This window comes from Hippopotamus amphibius, chromosome 2 (assembly GCF_030028045.1).
Source record: "Hippopotamus amphibius kiboko isolate mHipAmp2 chromosome 2, mHipAmp2.hap2, whole genome shotgun sequence".
Classification (NCBI taxonomy): domain Eukaryota; kingdom Metazoa; phylum Chordata; class Mammalia; order Artiodactyla; family Hippopotamidae; genus Hippopotamus; species Hippopotamus amphibius.
The window spans coordinates 45,860,063-45,870,118 of NC_080187.1; the positions used below are offsets into that span (position 1 = coordinate 45,860,063).

Consider the following 10,056-nt stretch of genomic DNA (forward strand, 5'->3'; position numbering starts at 1 on the left):
GACTAGGATCTGCAAAATAATATCCAAGTTTGATCTCAGTCTCATGACTGAGCAAATATATTCCCTGTCCAGAAAAACAGGTTCTGGCTTCCGATAGCCTGTGTGACTTGGAAGATTTTGAGTTGATTAGCAGGAACTGTGCTATTTTGAGGCTGAAACCATTTCTGTTTCAAATAGCAGAAAGTTGTACCCCAGGAATGGTGAAAATGCCAAAAGTAATTTCCAGCATTCCAGAAGGTTAAGAAATTGAAATCCAAATATTTGGGATAAAAGCAAGTGTATAATAAATGTTTATCCAAAGTTTTATATAAGAACATTATTATCCGCATGTGCCAATACCTGGGTTTCACACCCATTCTTTCTTATCCCATATAATCAAATGGCACACACTATTCCCAAAGCAAAATACTCACAAAGCTATTTTCTTTTGAGCCTCTTTATTACAGATATACATTCTTTTGTCCATCTTTCCAGATGCACTGAACCCCATAATGGGCAAGAATCCCAGTGGCAGTTTGCTTTCTACTACTTTACACATGGGAGGAAAGGAAGTTCTGAGGGGTCAAGGTTTGCCTAAAGTCACCAAATTAGTGACAGAGAAGTGAATAGGCTAGACCTGTAACTTCAGACCCCTGACTCTCCACCCAGAACTATTTTGAAGACATCATCTGACTGCACTGAACATGTAGCTATTGCAGCTAGAGACCTGAAAGAAAGATGGCTCAGTCTCTTCCCTTCAAGGAGTAGAAGAGGTTATTGCAGAAGAAAGTGTGTTCGTATAACATTCCTTTCAAGGCTTTCCTTTGCTTCCTTGATTCTTTACCAAAAAAGCAGTGATGCTTTGGGTTATGCTCTACAGTTCTCCTTATGGTGTGTCTTCCAACTCAGCCTCCCTTTAAGCATTAATAACGAAAACAATATGATATGCAGCATCCCAGAGTCACTGGTCATGGGCTTTCCTGAGCCCTGACTCTTCCTTCAGGACTTCTTAACCGTCTTTTACACTAAGTTGTAAAAAATATATCTTTAATCACCACCATCCCTTTAGGATTTCAAAGGAATAGCCTAGCAGTTCATCTTAGAGATGCAAACAGTCCCCTGACTGGCTCATTTATCTCAAGTCACATGTAGAAAGTTCCTTGGCAGCTGTTCAGAGGAACAAAGGTGAAACCTCCAATTAAGGATGACTTATGTGTACTCCTCCAGCCAAGAGTCACCCTGCCTTGTTAACCTCCTTTGCCCTGCTTTAAGAGGTAGGAGCCTATTACTCAAAATTCATTTTTTTCCTGTTAAGGGTAATTATGTCAATTTTTGATGATGCCTCCAGCTATTGAAGAGTGATGATATGCCAGCAAGATGTTTCTTTCCACTCAGGAAGAAAATATGAGGGACTATATGACATAGATTGGGCCTTAGTTCATAAACACAACAAATTAATAAGACTCTTTAAAGCATAGGATTCAAATTTAAACCTCCCAACAGGCTATGCTTTTTATGTCTTGATTGTGTTCTTTAAATCTAAATGACAGTAGGGACATAAAGAACCATGAAGGCAACTTTTGTGACATCAAGGTTACCATCTTTATTAGAAGAGACAATTACACTACGCTGGCTGAATGGGTGGCCTCTGAGATAAGATTCCATCCCATCTCTCTCTCTCTTTCTCTGCTTCCATCCCTATCTCTGTGTCTATCTCTGTCTCTAACTCTCCTGCCTTTCCTAGCTGAACTTCTTTAAAAATTGTCACTGTTTCCACTCAGTCCTGAGTGAACACACCGCCATGTGACTGGTCCACACCACTTCATTAAAGCTGCTCCCTCCGGGATCAGCAACATCATCCTGCAGCTAACTCCCACAGACATGTTTCAACCCTTCTCTAATACAGTGGGGGCGTTATATAGGAACTTCCCTTAACCTTGAACCCTGGGGAAAACTGCCTTAATCTCCCTTAATTCTATGGCCACCCTCCCAGAGAAGAATCCTGAAAATCCAACCTCTGTTTTCCATCTCAGGGCAATACATCTAATTGTCTCTTGAGAGAAAAATGCAGCAGGAAGAGGCATTAGCTTATAAAGAGGTAGCAGCAAATGTAGGCAAAGGGGCCCGGCCCATTAATACTAAGTGAAATAATTCAGGGTTCTAGAGAAGTTAAATATGTGGGTGTCCCCAGATTTAAACAGCCATTTTGAAAGAAAGACGTAGTAAAAGAAAATTTGGTTTGAGAAGGTGGGAAGAATGTGAAACTAAAATTCCTTTTAGGGAAGCATTTCCCAAGTAATTTGGGGGCTTTCATTTGTTTGTTTTTAATCTTGTTATGGTTTCTAAGGTATACAGACTTATGCTAAATGAATTATATTATTGCATTTCTAAGCTGTTCACAGCTCACATCTAAATACAATGAATAAATTCTAGAACAACCACAAAAGGAGTTTCAAAAATGATAAAACTATGCAAGGTTTTAAAATCTCAAGAAAAAATAAAATAAAAAGTGAAAATGGGTTCATTGGTCTCTACTCCCTGATTCTGATATAATTATAACTTTTTGAAAAAGTCTTGCAAATTACGCTCATGGCATGCTCAGCATCTCATACGTAAATCAAACTGACAAAATCCTCTTGTGGTGAAGGGAAAATGGTCTTTTGTAAAGTATAAATTCTACTATGATAGTCACTCAATTGCTTGTGCCTTCTAGAAATTTTTTCAGGCCAGAAACTGTGAGGGACAAAGGATACAAAAATTTGTAAGGCCTACATTTGCCTCTAGGAAGCCTCAGTCTAATGGGAGAGAGAGATGTTTAAATACATCCTCGCAATGACTGCAGTAGGAGTATGCCCTGGACCAGCATGGGTAGGGGAAAGGTGTCATCAGTTTCACTACTGATTAAATTGAACAAGATTTCAGCTCTACTTTTTAATGGAAATAGTTTCAGCTATTTTGTGGTTTATTATAACGTTTGCTATTGGGTTTTGGTAAAAAGAATCTATCATATTTAAACAGTTTCCTTTATTTCTAAATTACTTGGAGTTTTTATTAGAAATGACTGTTTAATTTTATGATGCCTTACAGGCATCTATAGATATAATCATTGACTTTCTTCATTTAATTTGTTGATGTAATAAATTACATTGATAGATTTCCTAATATTGAACCTCCCTTTTGGTCTTAGAATAAACTCTACTAAGTCTATATTATACTGTTCTCATAATATGCACCTGGAATCAATTGGTATATGCTATACAGAATTCTTATATTTATATTCTTATAGGAAATTATAGTTTTTCCTTTTTTATAACATATTGATCAACTTTTAGTACTCAAGTTATGCTAGCTTTACAAAAAGAAACAGGAGGTCTTTGCTTCTTTTCTATGGTCTGGAAGAATTCAAATAACACTGAGATTTTTTTATTTTAAAGGACAGATAAAATTTTGAAAATTTACATGTTCTTTCTTTCACAACTCATCTCTCAATTTGGAATAAAAGAAAATTCAGGAGACTATGGAATATATACATTATTTTGGGAATTATTTAGTTGTTCTGTAGATGCATGTTGTCATAGGTTGGATTCTCTGAAACAGACTGTGTGATGGAGACCTGCATGCAGGGAATTTATTGGGAAATGCTCTTGGGAGCACTGACCTGTAGAACAGTGAAGGAAGCAGGATGGAGCATGCAGAGGGAAGCTGAAAGGAGCAGGAACACTAGAGCTGGGATGGTCCTCCAGGTTTGTCCTTTTATTAGTCAGTGTTCTCCAGAGAGACAGAACCATAGAAGGTATATATGTATATATACACATATATATGTATACATATATATCACCTACCTCCAACAGGAAGGAAAGACAGGTAGATAGGTAGGTAGGTAGGTAGGTAGGTAGGTAGGTAGATAGGTAGATAGATAGGTAGGTAGGTAGATAGATAGATAGATAGATAGATAGATAGATAGATAGATAGATAGATAGTTAGATGGAGTTTATTTACTATAAGGAAGAATTGGCTCATGTGATTACGGAAGCAAAGAAGTCTGCAAGCTAGCAGCCCAGGAAAGCTGGTGGTATAGTTCTAGACCAAGAAGGTCTGAGAACCAGGAGAGCTGATGGTGTAAGTCCCAGTCCAAGGGCAAGAGAAGACTTATACCCTGGATCAGCAATCAAGGAGAGAGAGAGAATTCTCCCTTCCGCCACTTTTTGTTTTATTCCTACTCTTAAAAGACTGGGCAATGCCCACCCACACTGGGGAAAGCAATCTGCTTTCTTCAGTCTGCCAATTCAAATGCTACGGTCTTCTAGAAACATCCTCACAGACAGATCCAGAAATAATGTTTAACCAGATATCTGACCACTCCATGTGCCAGTCAAGTTAACACACAAAATTAATCATCACATCCCCTAATGAGGTATGGGATGAGGTGGGGGAGGGGAGCTCTTTGTATCTCGGTCTTCTCCGCAAATGCTGAAACGAAGGTCTGCAGTTCCTGCCTTAGTGGAAAGGGGTGAATAGAAGCAAGGCAGAAAAGAACACAAGATGACTAAAATACGTCACGAGAGTTTCGTGTAAGGACGCACAGAAGGTGAGCAACACATTTTTGTTGAATGTAACAACCAGATTTCAGAACCTTAAATTGACTGTTCCAGGATTAGGTCACATATCATTTGAATTGCATGAATATAAAAGACCACACTGGACCAAAATTTTTCCTGTTGCAGTTAATTTGCCTCTCTGAATTATTCACATGGTAATCAAGGTCACTTGGCCCCTAATTGCATAAGATACTGTTTTAAAGACAAAAGCCTTTTTACTTTATAATTCAGGAGTTGTGGGATCCCGCCCCCGCCCCCAGAAGATTCTTTGAAGTCTTATTATAAAATACTTTCGTGAGTGAAAAGGAAAAAGAAAAGAAACCATCTAATAAAATGTTCTCTCTTGAATCACAATTAATTTAAGATACAGGGTGTTTAACAGATATCTCTAAGGAAAAGATGGCTTTATTTTGTTTTTAATGCAAAGTGTTATGTGCACTGGCAGATTTGTATAACTATCATGTGGCTAATTAAATGAATGTAATGACAAAAAGTATATATGTTCAAAGGAATAAAAAACTACACTGAATGTGGACAACTCGCAGCCTGGCTATCCTTTCTGTTCTTAGTCTCTCAGGGTGTCTGTCTGTCTGTCTCTCTCTGTCGTTTTCCTCTCTCTCTCTCTCTCTCTCTCATTTTTCAATGTCATCTCCTGGGTTTGGGCCACCTGAAGTCTGAAGCGCACTCCAGACCTAGACCTTCCTTGCACAAAGAACAATCCAGTCCTGCTACCCAAAGCCATGCGCTGCTGACAAAGCAGTTGAAACTAGAAAGGGATGCTGAGTGACAGACAAATTCAGCTGCAATCATTCTTATCTTCCATTTTTCCATGATGGAAAAATAGGAGCTGAGAACTTACAATGAGTCTAGGCTTCAAAAATTTCTAACTGCAGGTATCTTGGTCCTTGGTTTATTTCAGCAAGCCTTCAGGATGAGTCAAACCAATGGATGTTTAGTAAGCATATGTTTCTTCCCAGCACTTAGCTTCATGTTCCAACACAACCAGAAAACAGGACAGAACTCCAGAAATGGACTAGAGCTTAGGAATTCTTTTTATGCTATAAAGGAGAAAAATTTAGGCCTGGAAAACTTGGATTTATTTAGAAGACCTGGCTCTTGCCTTAGAGAACTTTTAAACCTAGTTCATGATGCAAGACATAGTCCTTGACACAGCTTTAAAAACAAAACAAAACAAAATAAAACAACACAACACCCTGGGCACACTTTAATCAACTGCTACATTGCCTAACACAGCCTCAAATTCTGCAGGAATTCAGAGAAGGGGAAAATTACTAGGATGGCCCAGGCTTAGCCCTGTGGGGAGAGAACTGGGAATGGTGATGAAGGCACAGCCTCGAGCAAGGAAGAAGATCTGTGGGAGGAGATGAATTAGGCAACAGGAGAGGAGCCAGGCCGGATGGCTGGGATCATTTGCTGAATAACTTTCTGTGTTAGACCAAAGAGTTTGCAAGTAATCCTAAAAATTAACCTATTAATCCTAAAACAAGTCATTACAGGTTTTGAAGCAGGAAAGACACATCATGAGAACAGCATCTCACAAAAGGAGATCCAACATAACACAGTGGTTTGGAGCCAGGCAGCCAGTCGGGCTCCACCACCTACTTGCTCTGTAATCCTGGGTGAGTCACTTAACCTCAGTATACTCATCTGTAAAATGGGAATAAAAATAATACCTGTCCTACAGGGCTATTTGGAGGACTAAATGAGTTAATATTAATAGCACATTTAGAGCAATACTTGCTCCTATTAACAGTGTTCGGACTCCAGACATCATTGGGGTGGGGGGGCGGAGGGTGGAATCCTCCTCACAGAGAGATTAGTTTGACGACTTCTGGCACAAACCAGAAAGCAGATGATGAGGTGTGAATTTAGGACCATGCAATAAGGAGTCCCAGGCAGCGCACCAAAAGAGGGATAAATACATGGTAACTGAGCAGGTCCAGGAGCTGAAATAGAGTGAAGAATTAAAGGTGAGCCCATGAGGCTGTGAATATACTGGGTTTACCAAAATTAGCAATTTTGGAGAAATAAATGTTAAGCACTAGACAATGTATGTTTTCACAACTTTGGAGTGAAAATACCCTTTAATATCATTTATCTAAGACACCCATCCCCACAAAGATTCATAGATTCCACCACTTCTCATCATCTCTCACAGTCTCTCACTCTCAGGGTTCAGTATTACTTTCCTCACTTGCACATCCAATACTATTCTCACCAAAAATTCCCCTAGGTGTCTTTTTGCCTTCCAGCTTACTTTGCTCACTCTATCTCCCAAAAGTTCCCACTAGTTCCTACCACACCTGGGAGAATCTATATTACAGGTGTCAGAATAACCACATACAATGCCACCACACTTGATTGAGCAATTACCCAGAAAAGAGTATTAAAATCCCATCTCAATGCCCCCTGTGTGGTGCTGAGACTGCAGTATGTGCATGGGTGAAGCAAGGTGTGAAGGAGGAAGCTTTCTTACCTCCAAACACAAGTCTTGGTACATGAGCCACTACCTTAATCCTCCCGTCCACTCACTTTATGCATCCCCTCCGAAGCTCTCCTTTCAAAAAACCTTTGAGGGATGGGGCACAACCAAGGATCTGTGAAGATCAAAGGAAAGTGAAACGATGAAATTTGCCTAGAGCCCTTTTCCTATTTAAGGGGCCAGTGTCCCACAGGCTTCATTCTCTTCATATTTCTCTTTCTTTGTCTTTCCCTACTTACTGAATTTGTTCCTGTATAGTTAGAAATAGATGCATAAATCCAGAAAAGGAAAAAAAAATAGAAACACCTAGTACAAATCTTTAATTTTTATGGATTATGAAATATAGGCCCAACGATGTGTCAGCAACTTTCTCAAAGGCTCCAACTTTCTATATTCGTCACAGAAGTAAAAACAGCTTATTATCCTCTGTTGCTCAGAATCTAGTACATACTGGGCACCACAAACCTACTACATGACATCTCAAACTACCTCACAACACCCTCATGAAATGGATATTAACCCCTTTTTAAATAAGGAGTCTGAAGCTCAGAGAGGTGATCTATCTACCAACAGTCACTCAGCTAGACGTAGTGGAGAGGTCTCCCAGCTCTCTCTTGCTGCTATACTGAACTTCTACTTCTAGTGCCAGGGCATGGCTGGACTTGGGTTCAATATCTATATATTCTTTTCTCCTATATCTGTGCATCATTCAGGATTCTTATTCATTTGTGTAATTTTTCATTTGCTTGGCATCATCAGCATATAAAATGAGAGTGCCTGGATACTGGCCATTCTCTCCAGTGGCGCTTGTCTCTTTTACAATCCATCCACTCTTTGTTGAAATTCCTGTTGGCATTCATTAAATATGCTTTGGGCTACAAGTAACAAATGACCCAGTTCTCAGAGGCTTAAGCCATGAGGATATTTGAATCAGGCAAGATTACAAAGACTGGTATGGATTCAAAGACTGGTAAGAACAATTCAGAACTGGCTAAAGTAGTTTCACTTTACTATGCCTTTCACTTACTACCAAATTGGCAAAAAAATTTTCAAATGTACACAAGCTGAGGGAGACAAATTAGCAATTCTCCTATGCCTCTCCTTCCCTGTTTCTCAAGAGTATTTCCAAATTTGGTGTCAAAGGATGGTGTCAAAACAAGGAATCCACTAACTTAGAGGAGCTCAGAACTATCTGCTCACTGCCATTTAGCTGGGAGAGAGGGTAATTACACACAAAATGGTTTGTCCTGCTATCAGTATACGGAAATTCTTGCTGCCCCAATTAGCTATTTCCGTGTTCTATTTCTCACTGTATTGTCAAACCTAGAATATCTTATCCAAGAGCAACCATGGGGTAAGTTAGCAGATCAATAATGTCTTCCAAAACCCAGATTCCAAACAAAAAAGACTTTTTACAAAATGAAACTCTACCAACCTCTATGTATATGCTTTTTATCTTTTGTTTGTCACCCCAAGGTCGCACAAGTTGGCCAATACAGAGGCAGTCACCACATCAGCACACCAGCATCTCAAGCAGTGGAAAATGGGCAAAGGGGACAAATTTCCTCCTGCAAACCTTGCATTTTTATCTGAACAGGAAAATATTTCACAAGTGCTCCCTAGCAGACTTCCTACTGGCTGGTTATTGGACAGAACTGAGTCACATGATCACTTCTGGCTACAATGGTGGCTGGGAAAATCTGACAAACGGGAAACAAGCTCCATGACTCACTTAGACCAAGGCTGACTCAATCCCCGGGCAGGGCACTTGGCCTTTCTGACCAAAATGCAAGTTTGGTTAACAAGGAAGTTGAGGGGAATGGCTATTGGTTATACACTAACAATGTCTGCCACACAGATAGTATATATAGCATGTCTAACAACTATATATTTTTTTGCATCATTTATGATTTATGGGAGAGAATCTGTGTGTTTACATGATCTTAAGTAAAGCAATAGCTCCATCCTGTCAAATGTTTTTTCTTGATCCAGCTTTACAAAGCAACCAAACTCTCTCCTATTTTTGTGAGTTTTGTTATTTCTTTTAAACTCTCTAAAAGGTCTACAATTTCTGTTGCCCAATTTTGTACTTCACTGTGAGTCATTTTGTTCATTACCATTATAAAAGGCCTTGCAATCAAATTCCCAGGAAAAAAAAAAACAACTTAATAATGTCCGATTCCTGATGTCACCTCCTACCCCTCATTTTTAGGCTAAATAATTGATGGCTCTTGTACCAAGCCTGCAGGTGACAAGTCTTCCGGGGGCTTTCCTATAGCAGTGGGCAAATCCCTAATTCAAATTAGCACAAGCACAAAGGGTTCATGTTTTTGAACTTTTCATCTCTCTGACACTTACTTTGATCTGTAGATTTTTATTTTTCCCTTCTAATCAAGAGCAACCCAAAGTGAATTTCCAAACATTCCTTTGCTTCCTCTCTTCTTCCTTCTTCCCTAAACGAATCTAAAGAACAAATGATTTCCGTTCCTGACTTTAACTAATTTTATTATTTTTCCTCCTTTTTCTCTCTTCCAACTACCTCCTGAATGATCCTTACCTAATTGAGAACTCCTCATATTCAAAATTCAATTATATACAGACTGTAAGTAATAAATTCAAAATGAGCAGACTTCCATTGTAGTCACCATGATTTGTAGCAAATATTATACATACAAAACACCATGACTTTTTTTTTATCTCTATACAAGTGTTTAATGCAAGTCATTAAAATTATGAAGGTGGACACAAATGAAGGACATAGGGAGAAATCCTTAAAAATTTATGAGTGTGACCTGATATATGTCAATTAATTATATAGAACTAATAATTAATAATTTAAAATGTAATGAAAATGGGGTTGTACCAATTAGTGTTAGGTTTAGCTGTGAGTAACAGAGACCTTCAAAATATAGTAACTTAATGCAGACAATTTATTTCTCTCCCACTGCTTTTAGCTCACTAGCCCTAACTTGGTCA

At 38.9% G+C, this 10,056-nt stretch overlaps 1 long non-coding RNA gene across 1 annotated transcript; it reads right to left on the minus strand.

Annotated features, from left to right (window-relative positions):
* Positions 1-6,460: 6,460 nt before the first annotated feature.
* LOC130844002 (uncharacterized) lies at positions 6,461-8,642 on the minus strand. The gene is made up of 3 exons (XR_009051123.1): positions 8,516-8,642; positions 7,075-7,195; positions 6,461-6,544 (listed from the first exon to the last, which is right to left on the minus strand). It is a non-coding gene; the product is annotated as an uncharacterized LOC130844002 (long non-coding RNA).
* Between the last annotated feature and the right edge of the window lie 1,414 nt (positions 8,643-10,056).